The sequence below is a fragment of the Zootoca vivipara genome, chromosome 4, assembly GCF_965207765.1.
Source record: "Zootoca vivipara chromosome 4, rZooViv2.hap1.1, whole genome shotgun sequence".
NCBI lineage: Eukaryota > Metazoa > Chordata > Lepidosauria > Squamata > Lacertidae > Zootoca > Zootoca vivipara.
In genome coordinates, this window is record NC_142587.1 from 85,703,672 (window position 1) to 85,718,358 (window position 14,687).

Sequence of the window (14,687 nt, forward strand, 5' to 3'; positions counted from 1 at the left end):
TCAGTTACACTTCACCGCAGCTCATTTTGCCTGCTCTTAAATGTGAGAACAAATTGAAAATCAAACAATTTTATCAAGTCAATGTATAGATAGGTAGATATGAAGAAGGATAGAAAACTCAAATTCTTGTGGTTTTCTGGAATAAGCTTAAGCCCTTTGGATCCCTGCTGAATGGAGTTAAGAAGCCTGCAGCCAAATATTTTGGCTGGTTATTTGAAAACTATATGTGAACTTCAGCTTTTCTCACATCTGCGGTTCCTACCTCTCTGTGTCCATTTTCGCTCTCAGTTTTCCTTCCCCTCTCAGGGACAAAGTACACGTTATGTGAGAAGTGATAATATACATTTAGCAAAAAGCGGGTGGGAGTTGGTTTCCAACACCGCATATTTTCTCCAGCGGCTTTGCCCTAAATGTATGTTTTCCCCTCTTTCAGCCATTTGTAGGGAAAGGGTTAAAACAAGGATGGGGAACCTCAAGATCTGGCTGGACTCCAGCTTCCATCAGCCCCAGTGAGTATAGACCAGTGTTTCTCAACCAGTGTGCCTCCAGATGTTTTGGGACTACAACTCCCATCATCCCTAGCTAGCAAGACCAGTGGTCAGGAATGATGGGAGTTGTAGTCCCAAAACATCTGGAGGCACACTGGTTGAGAAACATTGGTATAGACAATGGCTATGGAAAATGGTGTATAACTGGAGGAACACAGGTTCTCCACTTCTGGGATAAGTGCTCCTTCTCACTCCCCATCCAAGTCCAGCACTGGTGGTCTATGTGATTGGGCACCTGCTAAGACCAGCCCTGGCAGGTCACCCACTGTCAGTCAGAGCTTTCTGAGTCATTTTGGAGGCACGTGGAAGCAAGGAGGCTCCCCAAAGCATGTGCCTTATCAGGGACAACTCCTTGCCCTTCTCTCAGGCTCTCGGTCCTGAGTCCAGCATGTAAGGGATGAAGTCCTGTACTAAAGCTTAGAAAAATATCAGTGTGCTTTCTGATATTAGAGGCACACAGAAGCCCAATTGGGTAGTCTCCTGTCCTGGGTTGCATGGCAAGCACAGAGCTTGGTTTGCCAGTTCAGACAAGACAGCAAACACCATGGTCTAGTGAATGAGCAGTGAGGAGCCTCAACATGTAGATTCACCTCTCTCCTTGTATGCAGTCTGTGGCTCCTCACAGTTTGTTCATGACATCATGATATATGAAACATCTCTCAATTCTCTCTCCAGGGTCAAGTCCTGGGAAACCCGAGCCTTCCAGTTTTCAGCAGAAGCTGAAAGATGGGAAATGCAGGGCAGAAGTCCTCCTTCACTCAGCACATAATTAAAGTGGAATTTGCTACCACAATATGTGGCGATGACCATCATCAACACAGATGCTTTTAAAAGGGAGCTGGGCAAATTCTATTTTTTTAAATTGAAATATGTACAACCCGCACTTTCATAAAAAGTATATTAAGGCAGTATACAACATGCAACATTATGAGTAAAAACACCTGTAGAAACACCAGTAAAACCTCTGTAAATATTGGCTAGTTCAGTTGTGGTGGCTGTATGCTAGCAGGCTAGTCTATTTTACATCTTAAGATGGTGTGTGAACAGTGAGGAAACACAGCAAGCTCTTGATGCAGGAAGAGAGAAATCTTTCTCCTTTGCCTGCTTGGCACTGTAACTCAGTGAGGTTGCTTCATGTAGGTGCTTCATGTAGATCATGTGGGAAAGATAGTAGAGGTGGGAGGTTGAAGCCTCCTCTTCTCACAGTCTCCTCCCTCATCTGATCCATGGGAAACAGCTGAAAGGCAGGGGAAATGGGGGACGGCAGGAATGCCTGGAGATTCCACATCTATGCTCTATTGTACTGTAAGATTAAAGCTCAACACAAACGTGAACAGATCTATAAAGGTGGCAAACAAGACAGCAATGTGGTGGGTAAAATCAATTCTGACAAAGGTTGAAGACAGCCTTTGAGGCATGGCAAGCTCATAACTGCGTAAGCAGGCTGTTTAGTTTATAAACAGCAACTTGCAGAACAGACAAATGTTAGTTCAAGCTACGAGGATCAGTGCGATAGACATTTGACTTGTGGTAAGCTGCAACTGTTGATAAATTTACAGTGTAAATGTCAGCAACCCAGGGCTTCGAGAAGTTTGGGCAGTCTGATCATTAAGAAAAGTAAAAGGCCTCTCCTTTTTATTGGCGCTTGTGTCAGATTCAGATGATCAAAGGCTACACAGATCATTGCAGAATGTGTAATGCATGGCTACAGACACCAAATAATTCAACACTCATGACGAAAACAGCATCTTAGCTACACAGAGGAGAGTTGCAGTGATGGAGATACAGGAGACTGCAGAACTGCTCAGAACCAGGGAACGGTATGGATTGCATTCACTACTTGTTTATATATTAGATATAAAAGAAATAAGCTCCCCAACAGTGGCCTTGTTCACATATGACGCTTTTCATGGAAATTGGCACCCCCTGTGATTTAGCTCTACCTTGCAACCATAATATCCAGCATAACTCACTGCATTATTTGCTAACATCAAAAGTTTCCTTGTCCCCACCAGTGACTCAGTGGCCTGCTTTGTTTGTTTTTCTCAGAGGCTTGTGTCCATCTTCATTTTCATCCTTCCACCTTTCTCCTTTACCTAATATAGATAATTCCTTTTGTTGTGGAGAGGCTGGAAGCAAGGCAGCAGCAGCAGCAGCAGCAAAATACTTGAATATAAATAACTGGGCAGAAACATAAATCAATATATTTAATATTGACCGTAATAGTTTCTCTTTGGAGACTGTGATGACTTCAGTCTGTAGTTCACTTTCTTTATTCATGCACTGTAATATAAGTCTTAACAGGTAATAAAATGTTCACCATCCCTAATTTAATCCAAGGCAATGCCTGCAACTTTTCATGGGCCAGCAAGATATTTTTATGTTAAATAATAATAATAATTATAATAATTTTTATGTTAAACCCTAGATACTATTAAAGCAACTTATTATATTTATTTATTTGTTTGTTTGTCTTTCTTGATTTAATCTCTCCTCCCTCTTAAGGCTGGTGCTCTGATAGCAGCTGTGATGAGGATGAAATGCACATTTATCTTATATAGCATTCTTTTACTTAGGAAGTTGAAACAAAATTTAAAAAAATCCTCCCAGTAGCACCTTAGAGACCAACTACGTTTGTCATAGGTATGAGCTTTCGTGTGCATGCACACTTCTTCAGATACACTGAAACAGAAGTCACCAGACCCTATGTATAGGAAGGATTTTTTAAATTTTGTTTTGACTACGTCAGACCAACACGGCTACCTACCTGTAATTAGGAAGTTGAGTTTACAGTCGGTGGTGTCATTGTGAATGGGCTTCAGGGCAGAGGTCCAGGGCCTTACAGATGAAGGGGCTCCCAGAGTGAATGATGGCAAATAATGAGGACATTGGCAGGAGGCCTCAGAGCAAAGCAGAAGTGGCAGTCGATGTGCCTCCAGCCAGCCATCATCCTCACTTGCATAGAATGCCTTTGAGCCATGAGGTTCAGAGACATTGTGAGCAAACGAAGATGACAGGGAGCTGGAGGAGCATCTGCCGGCAGGAAACTCCTTGCAGTGAGCTCTTTGCGACCCAGCCTCCCCATCGAAAGGACTATTTCCTGCTTGCTAAGCATATAGGGGAAGGGCCCTTTAAAAGCCATCCTTTCCCATCTAGTAAGCTTATGAGGAGAGCAGAACAAGGATGACGGGCAAAGAGAGACCAAAGCAGCTAGTCCAGGACTATGTATGTAGAATCATATAATCATAGAACTGTAGAGTTGGAAGGGACCCCAGGCATCGTGTATTCCAGCCCCTGCAGTGCAGGAATCTCAACTAAAGCATCCATGACAATGGCCATCCAACCATTGCTTATAGGGGTGGGGACAGATCAGCAGAGGGTGAGGTGATGCAGCCCCCACCTTGCCCAAGCCTGACAGCACTCCTGATCTACAGTATGAGGCAGTATATATTGCAATGTGAAAAGTCAGTTAGGTTCCATCTGATACTTTTCTAAAGATTGAAACTTGCAGAGCATTCTAGGCGGTATAAATGATGAGCATTTTCCATATGACTAATAAAAATTCGTCCTGCTTGAGCAAACACTTTAGGCTTTGTTTCCTGTGAATTGAATAGTGCTTTAAGCAGAGCATGAATTGTATTTTTACCTGCCAACGAAGTGGGATCTTTTCTATTAGTGCTTTACTAGGTTTATATTGAATGGGCACAGCGTAATAAAACAGGGTGGCTTCTGAATTAATCAGGTGTCCCTTAGCTAAGCACTGGCAGAAAGCTACCCGGCCTTCCAATATTCCCTTCCTTTCCTTGTAGGTACATAGTGCTAGTTTGCAGTCAAGGATGCCTTTGTCTGCTTGTCAGACCATAGAATGATAGAGTTGGAAGGAGGGACCTCAAGGGTCCAACCCCCTGCAATGCGGGAATCTTATCTAAAGCACCTCTGCTTAAAAACTTCTAATGAAGGAGAGTCCACCACCTCCTGAGGGAGTCTGTTCCATTGTTGAACAGCTCTTACTGTCAGAAAGTTCTTCATTATGTTCAGCTGGAATCTCCTTTCTTGTAACTTGAAGCCATTGGTTTGAGTCCTATGCTCCAGAACAGGAGAAAACAAGCTTGCTCCTTCTTCCATGCATACCTACCAAGTTCCTCTCTGAAAAATAAGGGACCGGACCGAAAGTAGCATACCGGAAGTAGCGCGACGTCCATTTTGGAACTGGGCGGAGCATGCTCAGAAGTGACTTTTGATGCTGCTGTGCCCAGTTCCAAAATGGCCGCCGCACCAGAAGTCGCACTGCAGCCATTTTGGAACTGGGCAGAGCAGCATCAAAAGTCGCTTCTGAGCATGCTCCACCCAGTTCCAAAATGGCCAGTGCGCCAGAAAAAACCGGGAAAAAACAAAAAAATCCATTTTTTTGGCTGGGGACAGCTGGAAAAATGGGGGTTTCCCAGGGAAAATGGGAGACTTGGCAGCTATGCTTCCATGTGACAGTCCTTTAGGAAGAAGGGGGCATACATCTCTAAATGGGTTTTGCCAGACTTTGTTTAACTCTTTTGCTGGCCATAGTTGGGCCAAAGGCATGGAAGTATCCCTCAGGTTGGTAACAACTCACCCAGCTTTTGAAGGTGTGCCTGCCCAGACAAGGTGATATGAAGTTATTCTTGAGATGTGAAGTGCCCTTTGTAATTACACTTTACACTGTCTAATTCATGCCTTGATGTTGCAGTTATTCAGCAAGTTATCTTGAGCTGATGTCAGTGGGTTGTTGATACACAGGGGTCTGAATGTCCTGTGTGAGGCTGGGAATCATGGAGCAGAGAGCAAAGGTGGTCAGGGGCAGCAGGTCTTTTCAGCACCCTGGACAGATCACAAAAAGATTCTTGGTTCTAATTTGGCCTGAATTCCTTTCTGCAAACCTGCATCACTGGCTACCCCAACCTTTTACTCTGCGTCTCTGTTTAGTTTACTGCTTATAACTGGGGGTCACTCAGGACACTCACCTTCGTACTTAAAACATGACATGTATCTTCACTGACATCCATGCCCAAGATGCCTTTCATGGTTTATTTTCCACTATCCACCTCAAAAGAAAAAATGGAAGGATTGTGGGAAAATGTGGCTAAATAGCACATATAACCTCCAGACCTTTCTCCAGGTTCTTTATTATTATCAGCTGAAAGTGTTATTGAGGCTGAAACATGCAAGCAGATATGCTCAGGGAAGCTCACTTTACACCCCACAGTGTGTTTAGTGGCAGATCCATAGTTTTCCCTCATTGGGATTTAGTAATGTCTTCAAGATAAAGTTAATAACATAAAGGCTTTTAGCATAGATCCTCTCCACATCCAATTCCGTCATATTTCTACCATGAAAACAGTTTCTGTGCCAGTGATAATGCTGTCTCAAGTCTTAAATGGAAAGCCTTAATGCCCATTTGTCTCTGTGGATGTCTGTCACCAGGGAACTAGTTAAGAGATGCTTGCTAATGGTCGTAGGGCAGCACTAAATTTATTTGTTTCTTGCACAGATAGCTTTCTTTTTCACCAAGGAGATCAGAGAAGCATGTTTAGCCACATAATAACTGTCAATTAGGTTAGACCAGTGTTTCCCAGTTCTTTTGGGGCTCCAATTCCCATCATCCCTAGCTGGCAAGACCAGTGGTCAGGGATGATGGAATTGTAGCCCCAAAACAGCTGGAGACCAAAGTTTGGGTTGGACTAAAGCCTTACAATTTGCAATCCACAAAGTTGAACAGGGGCAAAGAGAGCAGGAAGCGATTCACAAAGAAGACATGCTTTTTGGTTTATTCTAGATTAGAGTGCAAAATGTAGTGGACTTTTGAGACCACTTGCTGCTTTTACTTTTTATGCTTCATAATCACAGATATAGGGGGTTCCTGAGGCATGAAGTGCAGAGTGGAATGGGACGCCCCGAAACACAACAGAACCTTCCCCTCCAGATTCCCCTTGAAGATGCAAGCTGAAATACTCTGTTGATCTACTATAATTCTTTCACTTTTCACCCTAATTTCAGCAGGTGTACTCTGAGTAGCGTTATAGGTGCTTGTTGAAGAGTAAGATGGACTTGATTATACAAATGGGGCCGGCTGACAAACTTTTTGGAGTTTGTGCCTTACCTCACACCAGTCAACATATTCTGACAAACAGTGTTGGAGATTAACACCACTTACCTGTTTAAATGAATTTCAGAAGAAAATAAAAGAAAATATGTAAATATTGATTTTTTGAAGTCGGTGTGATCAATGGAACAAAACAAGCATTGAAGGATAAGATTTTACAAATCCTCACTAAGACTGCAGTCTTATATTCATTTAGCTGGTATGAAGCCCCATTGAACTCAAGGGGGCTTGTTGCTAATTAGATATTAAGTGGCCTTATCCTTAATCTACCAGCATCAGTCTTTGATGTAATTCTAGGAATGGATTTTTCTTCCCCATGAAACTTGCCCTATGGAAACAAAAAGCCAAAATCAAGCATTGACCCAAATGCCTTTCTACTTCGGCTGGTGGTTGTGACTGGCTGCAGCAACTTACTGGTAGCAATTGAGATTTTATGTAGTGTGGGCTTTTGATACTGATGTGTTAAGTTACATGCCAGGGTAGCCAATGTGGTTCCCTCCAGATGTTTAGCATTGTGTGTGTGTGTACACTGCTGTATCATAAAAAATATCGCAACAGTTTACAACAATATAAAAAAGTAAAACCAGGCAATAAAAGCTCAAAATGTTAAAAACAAATTAAAAGCAAACATTAACAAACCATTGTAGGGGATATAATCTGGTGGAATAGAAAAGTTTTCAGGAGGCATTTAAAAGTTGGCACAGAAGGTGCCTGTTGAATCTCTGTTGGCAGGGTGTTGCACAGGACTGGCCGATGTCAGGGACTGGCTGGACGAAGAAGAGTGGTAGGAAGCACCAGAAGGGAAATCCCAAGGGAAACCCCAGAGGATGAAGGCTCAGAGCCAGGAGATTGGTGGCGGGACTCAGAGGAGAGGTCAGAGGGAGAAGGGGGGGAGGGAGGAGGTGCCAGATGCTGAAGCGGCAACAGGGTTTAGTGAGCAGGAAGAGTCTGTGACAGGGAGCAGTTCAGACTCTGAGGCTGAAGCAGAGGAGGGGAGTCAAGAGGCTGCAGAAGAATCCAGAATGTCTCCCTCTCTTGCTGCAACAAGCTCCTCTCCACCCTGGTCTCCAAGAACATGCAGAATTATGAGGAGAGCAGAACGGAGGCCAGAGGTGTGCAGATGCAGTTTGAGACTGGTTGAGAAACAACTAGGGGAGGAGGAACCTTAGAAAGGGTGGATGGCAGATACCTTCAGTCCTGGCAACTGCTCCAGAGGGGCAAGACCTACTGGAAAATGTGCTGAGACCACTAGTCCGAGTTGTATGTTCGTTTCCTTGAATGGAGAGTAAACTTCACTGACAACAGATGTCTGCTTCTTTCTTTGCTGACATGTGTCTGACTCCAACCCTGACAGCCGATGATGCTAACGGCTCAGTTTCTCATTGTTGTCAAACAAACCCTCACCAATTCGGGAAGAATCAACAGGGTCACACTCCCCGTCTGTTGTCCAGCAGAGCAACCAAAGGAGTTTCCATGCCAAAAACCAGCTCTAAACCCTGATTGAAATGAATCTAGAAAATCTGTCTCATTCAAGAGAAACTGGAATTCTCTTAGGAATGTTTGCCTCCATTGTAAGATGCTTGTTTTTATATAAAAACATGAGAGAAGCAGATTATTTTAGTATTTTGGTTCCAAATAATCATTTCTGATCCTTAGGAGTAGGAAAATATATCAAAATGAGGTCTTCTGCTTCTGGAGTTCACTGTCTTCTTGGAAAAATAATTCCAAATGCCACTGTGGGAGTCTTTGCAATTAAAAGTCCTTCATGGCAGTGATTTTTTTTTTTATGCTTCTGTGCCTTCTTGAGTTCTCTGCTGTGCTCTGATTTATAGTGGATGGTGCAGTGTTTGGAGTAAACATGAAGCTGGTGCTAATGAAATTTTAATAGTTTTCTTCTATTTTCAGACTCAAATATTGGTGCAGTTGAAGTCAGTGACAGCTTACTCTAGATAACGGTCCCATTCCTTCTTGAGGATTGTCCATAAAATTTCAGATTCAGTATTTTGTCAATAACAACACTAGCAGGGCAATTCTGTGCATGTATCCTCAGAGGTAAGCCCTCTGATTCAATGGAACTTACTCCTGGGTGACATTCCAAATCAATACTGGGCCAATACCTTTATTAGGCCAATCAAAGCATCACAAAATAGTGTGCAAGCTTTGAGTTCTCCAGAACTTTTCATTTTGTTGTTGTTGGTTGTTTAGTCATTTAGTTGTGTCCGACTCTTCATGACCCCATGGACCAGAGCACGCCACGCACTCCTGTTTTCCACTACCTCCCGCAGTTTGGTCAGACTCATGTTCGAAGCTTCGAGAACACTGTCCAACCATCTCGTCCTCTGTCGTCCCCTTCTCCTAGTGCCCTCAATCTTTCCCAACATCAGGGTCTTTTCCAAGGATTCTTCTCTTCTCATGAGGTGGCCAAAGTATTGGAGCCTCAGCTTCACGATCTGTCCTTCCAGTGAGCACTCAGGGCTGATTTCCTTAAGAATGGATAGGTTTGATCTTCTTGCAATCCATGGGACTCTCAAGAGTCTCCTCCAGCACCATAATTCAAAAGCATCAATTCTTTGGCGATCAGCCTTCTTTACGGTCCAGCTCTCACTTCCATACATCACTACTGGGAAAACCATTGCTTTAACTATATGGACCTTTGTCGGCAAGGTGATGTCTCTGCTTTTTAAGATGCTGTCTAGGTTATTCATTGCTTTTCTCCCAAGAAGCAGGCGTCTTTTAATTTCATGACTGCTTTCACCATCTGCAGTGATCATGGAACCCAATAAAGTAAAATCTCTCACTGCCTCCATTTCTATTTGCCAGGAGGTGATGGGACCTCAATGCATTGCAATATAAATTGCTGCGGCAATGGTTTCTTTCTGGCAGTGGGTTAATTGCTCTATCTTGTTTGAAAGACAAATGAAATAGATGAGTGCTTTGTTTTCTTATGGCAAGTTTACCCCTGATATCTGGAGCCAGCGCTGGATTTTTTCTTCTTCTCTTCCTCCTGAGTACAAACAGCAATCAACATCAGGCCTCTAAATAATTCTAAGCTAAACACATCCTATCAGATAAATATTTATTAGAAATGCCCAATTAGGCAGAAATAATAGCTGATTTCCCTTGCTACCATTAAAAATGTTGGCCATTTTCTGCTTCAAGGAGCGGAGATGTGAGTTAGGAAACATAAAACAAAATCTTGCATCATAAAACGGGACAAGGGCAAGCACATTTCTGTTACATTTTATTTACTTACTTACTTGTTCATTAAATTTGTATACCACCATCCACCTGAAGATCACAGGGCAGTTCACAACATAAAAATACAAAATGAGAACACAAAATACATAATAATAATAATAATAATAATAATAATAATAATAATAAATGTATTATTCATACCCCGCCCATCTGGCTGTGTTTCCCCATCCACTCTGGGCGGCTTACAACAGAAAAATGAAATAAAATAATCTATTAAACACTAAAAGCCTCCCTAAACAGGGCTGCCTTCAGATGTCTTCTAAAAATCTGGTCACTGTTTTTTTCTTTGACATCTGATGGGAGGGCGTTCCACAGGGCCCTCTGCCTGGTTCCCTGCAACATAATCATCATAAAAAGCAAAGCAATAGCCCCCCACCCACAAACACGTTTCAAATGCCTTACAATGTTTAATTACACAAATCTAATTACATGGATTGATTTTGCCTAAATTATGTGTTTGTTTTTATGTGTTTGAAGACCTTTATTAAGAGATGCTTGCACTTTGGCTTGAAAAAATCAGGTGTATATTTCATACAAATTAAAAATGAGGTTCTTAAAAATCCGAACTGACCAGATACGAAACAATTTAAAAACCTTTAAAGGTGTATTGAGAAGAAACAGGCCTTTAAAAAACAGGTTTGTCGCTCCAAAAAGGAGACCACTTTAGGTAAAAATAATAAAAATCCCATGCTGTGTTTTGAACTCTGCCATGCCTCTCCTGGATCCAGGTTGGATACAAACGAAGGCTGCAAACATATAAATTACCTGGGACATATGCCTCATTCAAGTCAATGAGATACAGATAAGAGTTGTGCTGCAAGTTAGTTGAACTTCAGTCCCATGAAATCCATTGGATAATTTATTAATAACTTAGGTAAAGGTAAAGGGGCCCCTGACCATGAGGTCCAGTTGTGTCCGACTCTGGGGTTGCGGCGCTCATCTCGCTCTATAGGCCGAGGGAGCCGGCGTTTGTCCGCAGACAGTTTCCGGGTCATGTGGCTGGCATGACAAAGCTGCTTCTGGCGAACCAGAGCAGCGCACGGAAACGCCGTTTACCTTCCCGCCGGAGCGGTCCCTATTTATCTACTTGCACTTTGACGTGCTTTCGAACTGCTAGGTTGGCATTAATAACTTAAGTCCCATTAATTTAAATTGCAACTAAGTTCAACTAATGTAGTCTGGCTCCAACCATCCATACTTTGTCTATGCCCCAATGAATCCTTAGTAGAGCCAGGAGAAAATGATACTTATTGTCCTTTCTGTATTTTTTATATGGTAGCCATACTGGAGCTTCCTTCCTTCCTTCCTTCCTTCCTTCCTTCCTTCCTTCCTTCCTTCCTTCCTTCCTTCCTTCCTTCCTTCCTTCCTTCCTTCCTCCCTCCCTCCCTCCCTCCCTCCCTCCCTCCCTCCCTCCCTCCCTCCATTATTTTTATGAGGACTTTAAAATGGGTGCTACTCAACAAAGTAGATCTGCTAGCACAATACTTAGGGCTGCATAATGAAACTTCCCTTCCTTCTCATTTCTCTGTGCACCCCTTGAATCTGTTCCAGGGTTCCCTCAAGCCCTTCAGATTTGGGGAGGGCAAGGAGATGAATAGGAAGAGGGTAGGAAGGGAAAGTTCCATTGCACAAGTGGCAGTATTTCGTCAGATACTGCCTAATGTAATTATTCTTTCTAACTGGGTGAGAAAGCCATGGTAGTGTCCTTTATAGAATTCCACATAAAGCCATGGTAGTGTCCTTTATAGAATTCCAGGTGGCGCTGTGGGTTAAACCACTGAGCCTAGGGCTTCCTGATCAGAAGGTCGGCGGTTCGAATCCCTGTGATGGGGTGAGCTCCCGTTGCTTGGTCCCAGCTCCTGCCAACCTAGCAGTTTGAAAGCACATCAAAGTGCAAGTAGATAAATAGGAACCGCTACAGCGGGAAGGTAAACGGCATTTTCGTGTGCTGCTCTGGTTTGCCAGAAGCGGCTTTGTCATGCTGGCCACATGACCTGGAAGCTATATGCCGGCTCCCTCGGCCAATAAGGCGAGATGAGCACGCAACCCCAGAGTCGGTCACGACTGGACCTAATGGTCAGGGGTCCCTTTACCTTTACCTAAAGCAAAGGGAATGAGTGTTTAATGTTTTAGCTGGAATATGTCAAGCTTCCTGTTTACCGCAACACATCCAGTGAAAGGGAATCTCAAGCTGCTGGATCCATTTACTTTGGCTGCTCAAAGCAGAGCACCCAATTTATTCCACCCAGAAGTTAAATTGCATTGCTGACATTTCAAATGGAGATGGATGGTTTCATTTCATACTACCTTGGTATGTTTTGCTGCACAGCATCAGAGTGGCACTGTTTCACCAAGAGTGAAAGGAATAGGAAAATGAGACAAGAGATTTGGTGCACAACCAGCCCTGCTTGTAATGGATCATACATTCTGCATATACTTACAAATCTTATTTACAATTAAGCAGTATATAAATGTTGTTGAATAAAAATTGTGAAATGGAATGACTCATTGATTTCATACAATGCAAACCAGTTAAGCGTAGAGTCAGATCAATGCTAGCCTATTAAGCTCAACTCCTAAAAACAAATTCATTTTATAAATATAATGTAAGACTGTATTGATTAGAAGGCAAAAGCAAATTGATTGCTGGGACCCAAAAAGCCAACCCATACCCCAAGGACTTGCTTGCATTCCTTGAGCTGAAATTTCACCATGCCACATAGCAAAACTTGCTTTGAAACACAGGGGACATTCAAAAGCAAGTTGTGTTGTAGTGACATGGGGTGTGTCTGATGTTCAAAGTAAGCAAGCCAAAGAAATATTAACAGGCACACTCAAGTCTTGGGGAACCTAAAGTAGCTCTTTGGATCTTGGCCCATGGCTGCCCTGAATTTAGTAAATTGGTTGTGGGTGAGTTGCGTGACATGGATCAGCAGGTGGCTTTGATGTCCAGATCCTACCTTTGTTCCCTGCCCCACATTTTTATGGCCTTAAAACCAAACCAGCACCTGGATGAAGTAGCTTGGACTTCCAAAGAAGCATAGCTTCTCAAGAACCGAGTGAGTTGATGTGATTTGGTCTCTTATTACAACTCTCCCACTTCATTCATTGAGAGCCAGTGTGGTGTAGTGGTTAAGAGCGGTGGACTCGTAATCTGGTGAACTGGGTTCGCTTCCCCGCTCCTCCACATGCAGAGCTGCTGGGTGACCTTGGGTTAGTCACACTTCTCTGAAGTCTCTCAGCCTCACTCACCTCACAGAGTGTTTGTTGTGGGGGAGGAGGGGAAAGGAGATTGTTAGCCGCTTTGAGACTCCTTAGGGTGGTGATAAAGCAGGATATCAAATCCAAACTCCTCCTCCTCCTCCTCCCCTTCTTCTTTTTCTTCATTCTCTAATGTAGTCTTTGCCAACCTGGTGCTCTCCGGGTGATTTGGATTATGATTTCTGTCTTCCCCAGCAAGCATGGTAGCTGGGCCTGATGGGAGTTATAGTCCAAAGCATTCAAAGGGCACCTGGCTGCTGAAGGAGGCATGAATAGTATTAATCTCTTAATGCCGGTACCATTGCAAGGCCAGACTGTGTATGTGGCAGAAAGTTGCATTAAACCTAAACATGTTGAGCCTAGATCCAGGAACTAAGCTGTTCCTACTCATTGCATTTATTGCCTAGGAACTTGGAAGAATAATTAAAACACTTCCCCTCCCCCCCTTTTCTTCCTCTCTTTATATGAAAACTAATTCTGGTATTCCATCTTGACTATATGGGACACTTTAAAAGCCTTTTAGCAGGAGGCCGTTGTTAAGAAAAGCAGTCACCAAGAGGAAAAACATCTGAATATTCTGAAAGATGCCGAAAGTCTGGAAGCTCAACATAAAAAGCTCGATTTCCAGCAGAGTCTACCAAAGATTAATAGCTGCTGCCAGAAGCAAGTTTAAACTCTGGGAAACTTCTAAAGCAGAAGCAGCTCTCATCCACTTTTCAAGCATGTTCATTACACAAGAAACAACAAAACAGATTCCTTGCAGTTTAATTGATTAGTATTCCTATTTCTTATATTGATCTGTGGTTTTGAATCTCACTCCTCCCTGTCCAGCCACAAAGGCAGTTCTCTCTATATGGTTATTTCAAATAACATCATTAACAGTTATGTTTAGAAAAGTTGTTGTTGTTGTTTAGTCGTGTCCGACTCTTCGTGAAAAAGTAGGCTTCTGCAATATAAAATAAAGCACTGTTCAGCATCTTTAGGCAGGGTCAGTAATTGTTTTATTTTTAAAAATGTCTGGTCAGATGTCTGCAACCTATAATATACCAACTCCCAGTAAAGTTTCAGGCCTTGTTGATTTAAGACACAAAGATATTTGTCTTTGGGCTTCCGGTTCAGCGCCAGCGCCGATCGGCGGGGTTTCGTCTCGTCTCCGAGACGGCCCGTCTCTGCTAGGAGTGGGGAGGGCAGCGAGAGCGACGCTGCGCCCCTTAGAACCTCGGGAAGAGCGTCCCGGGGGCGAATTTTGCTCGGCAGAGCCCCAATCCGGACTCCCCAGCTCTCCGGCAAGCTCTAATAAGAGCTCCGGAGTGAGGAGGGTAGAAGTCGCGGGGGCCATCTTGAGCAACAACGTTATCCTAGCGGAGAGAAGCTTCAAGCCGAAGGCGGAGAGCGCTGGATTCTTCCGAAAAAAACGATTGGAAATAAGAGTGTAAGTAATCTCACGATTTGGACTATAAAATAATTTGGATTTGGGAGAGAGGGGG

The 14,687-nt window shown here is 43.3% G+C and overlaps 1 protein-coding gene across 1 annotated transcript in view; it reads left to right on the forward strand.

Annotated features, from left to right (window-relative positions):
• Positions 1–14,687, forward strand: part of TRPC6 (transient receptor potential cation channel subfamily C member 6) — a 70,945-nt gene that overhangs the window by 20,769 nt on the left and 35,489 nt on the right. The window lies entirely within an intron of this gene.